This window comes from Gossypium arboreum, chromosome 4 (genome assembly GCF_025698485.1).
Source record: "Gossypium arboreum isolate Shixiya-1 chromosome 4, ASM2569848v2, whole genome shotgun sequence".
NCBI classification, from domain to species: domain Eukaryota; kingdom Viridiplantae; phylum Streptophyta; class Magnoliopsida; order Malvales; family Malvaceae; genus Gossypium; species Gossypium arboreum.
In genome coordinates this window covers 15,701,834-15,704,832 of record NC_069073.1, presented here as the reverse complement: position 1 = coordinate 15,704,832, position 2,999 = coordinate 15,701,834, and the positions used below count along the sequence as shown (strand labels likewise).

At 35.3% G+C, this 2,999-nt stretch overlaps 1 long non-coding RNA gene across 1 annotated transcript; it reads left to right on the top strand.

The window, feature by feature from the left end:
• The first annotated feature begins 281 nt into the window (after nt 1-281).
• LOC108459662 (uncharacterized) lies at nt 282-1,501 on the top strand. The gene is made up of 3 exons (XR_001867395.2): nt 282-973; nt 1,044-1,149; nt 1,232-1,501. It is a non-coding gene; the product is annotated as an uncharacterized LOC108459662 (long non-coding RNA).
• Nucleotides 1,502-2,999: the final 1,498 nt, after the last annotated feature.

Here is a 2,999-nt window from a genome sequence, read left to right as displayed (position 1 = left end):
ACCCATACCATTAGAAACAATAAATTTTCAACTTTACCATTATAATCTAAACTTTATTTTGATTTGCTATATACTTTTAATATCAATTACGATTTCTTTAGCTTTATTACCATTTTTAATTAAAAACTTACCTTAAAAATCTATATTTTTTAATGGAATCAGGTTGAACTTTTATTAATTTAACAAAATTCACATCCAAACTAAGCCCAAATTTTAACAACAGACCCATACGGTTAAAAAAAATTAAAAGACATGCAAACAGAAAGAAAAATAATAAAATAAAACCGACTTGTCTAGCCAAATTTCTGAACTGTCACCCACTCTCCTTCTACATACTTCATTTCTATCACCAGTTGGTTCCAATTCTTGAGAAAAAACAGTCATTTCTCCTCCTCGTTCTTCAGCTCATAGCCATTCTCCCCCTCCCAATCCAAATTACTCTATGGTCGATCCCTCAATCTGGCTTTCTGACCCACCTTCGATCCTTTTCCAGTGACTCCACGACGTACCTAGGCACTCCTCCTATCAGAAAAAATTGATCCCCTTTCTTTAAACTTTATATGGCTATTATATAAGCCACCAAATTTGTCGTTCTAGGTGTATGTTTAAAGGAAAATCTGTTGAAACATTATCGGTAATGTTGAATATCTCTTATATAAGCCCTCATTTCTGATTCATCTGTCTCACTTGACTGACATTTCTTGATGACTAACAACACATCTCCCTCAACCACCGCCAACTGCAAACCTAAATCTAACCCTAAATGCATCGTCTGAGCACAAGCGAGAGCTTTGACAGCAAACGGTGATGCAATATTGCAGTTCAAAACAAATGCCGAAACCATCCCATGGCATCCTTTACCACCAACCGAAACTAGTTCACTTCTGATGATTATCAAAGGCAGCATCAGAATTGATCTTAAAGCTTTGCCCCTCCGAAGGACTCCATCACGCAATCCTTTCCCCCATCTTAGGTAACTCTATCCCCTAACCCATCTAGCTCCCTTATATAACTGAGGATTGAATCAAAAATGGATTTTGCAGGTGTTCATTTCCCCTCATCCAACCATTTATTCCTTTCGGTCCAGATTACCCATAATGCACAACATAGCAGACAACACTGGTGACTGAATTATTTTTGAAGCACCAGGTAAGCCACACCCTATTATCTATATTCATCATTGTCGATGGCTAAGCAACTTTTAAATGCTACCAAATTTCCACTGATACAGGGCGTTGCTAGAAGACATATTCCAAACTCTCTACAACACCCTACGCTTGGGGCATATTGCACTAGCCACTATTCTCTTGTAATACATATTAGCTAGAATAGTCAAAAAAGTTTTAAGGAAATTTTCCAAATTGTAATTAACTATTTAGAAGGTAGTTCTAGATTCTATAATTTTTTTTTCTTGTAAAAAGCCCTAGAATCCTTTGGGTTGTAATTAATAGTGGGACTAGTAGCATCTTCGAGAAGCATTTTGTACACTTTGAATCAAGAATTCTCCTAACGGTTTCCCTCTCCAAATCAACAAATCGTCATGTGCTTCCTATGTTAAAGGGATTCAACTAATTCTAATAATAACGTTGTTAAATTGTCTTTAGAGACTTGCCCTGATACTAATTGTTAGCTTAAAAGATCAACAACGTATCTTACAACAATGCATATACTTTCGAGTCAATTTTCTTTGGTGTGTTTCAATCTATCTCCAAACCTATTTCAATGGTGCTAACTATTTTCATTGGAAGACTAAGATGATGTTGTTCATCCAAGCAAATAATCTTATTATATGGGACATTATTATAAATGGTCCTTCAATTTTATCTAAACAAGAATGAGTGATTTTAGTTTCAAAAAGAAAGAAGGAATGGGATGAGGAAGATAGGAGAAACATTCAACTCAATGCCAAGGCAATGCCATTCTATTTTGTGCACTTGGTCCAGATGAGTATATTAGAGTTTCATCGTGTTCAAATGCCAAGGAGATTTGGGACAAGCTTGAAGTCACCCATGAAGGAACTAGCCAAGTGAAGAAGTTTAAACCTGGAATCCTTACACTCAACTACAAAACTTTCAAGATGAAGCCCGAAGAGGATATCAATGAGATGTCTGATCGGTTTACAATAATCATAAATGGATTGAAGTCTTATGGGAAGACTTATCCAAAGGAAGAGTTGGTAAGGAAGGTGCTTTGAAGCTTACTTACATCATGGGAAGCCAAGGTGATCATAATTGAAGAAGCAAAGAATTTAGAAAATTTGACATTAAATGAGCTAATCAGTTCTTTGCTTACACATGAGATGAGACTCAACAAAAGGGTTGAAGAAGAAAAAGTTATGAAGAAGAATGTTGGTATTGCTTTAAAATCCACCACAAATGAAGACAGTGAATCAAATGAAGAGGTGAATGAAGACGAAGAGATGGAGATGTTTACTGGGAGATTTAAGAGGTTCATGAAGTCCAATAAAGGATGAAGATTCCAAAAGATAGTGGAACTGAAGATTGAATCTAGAAGGAGAAAGATCTCATTATATGCTATAAGTGCAAGAAATCAAGACACATCAAGTTTGATTGTCCTCAATGGAAGAAAAGGGGTTTAGCAAACAAAACACAAGGCCTGTGTTATTGCTTGGAATAATGAAGATCAAGAAGTAGTCAACCTATGTCTTATGGTCATCAATGACTCTAAGGTAACTTCTAACTCATCTATTTCAAATCTTTATTCTTTTGATGAGTGATAGGCATCGAAACCACCAAATAAAAATTCCTACGATAAAATAACTCTACACAATAGTAACGAGAAGTAGGGTCGAGTCCCCAGGAATTTGTTATTGTAATCAACTTTCGTTCCTTTTTTCTTGTGAATAGAATTTCTATCGTGTTAACAGTCGTTCCAATAGTTGTGCCCACCACTGGAAAAAGTCTTTCTGAAAAATAAATTATAGGAGTTAAAAATGTCTGGAAATTAAATAAGTGAGATAGCAAAAATAAACAATTATA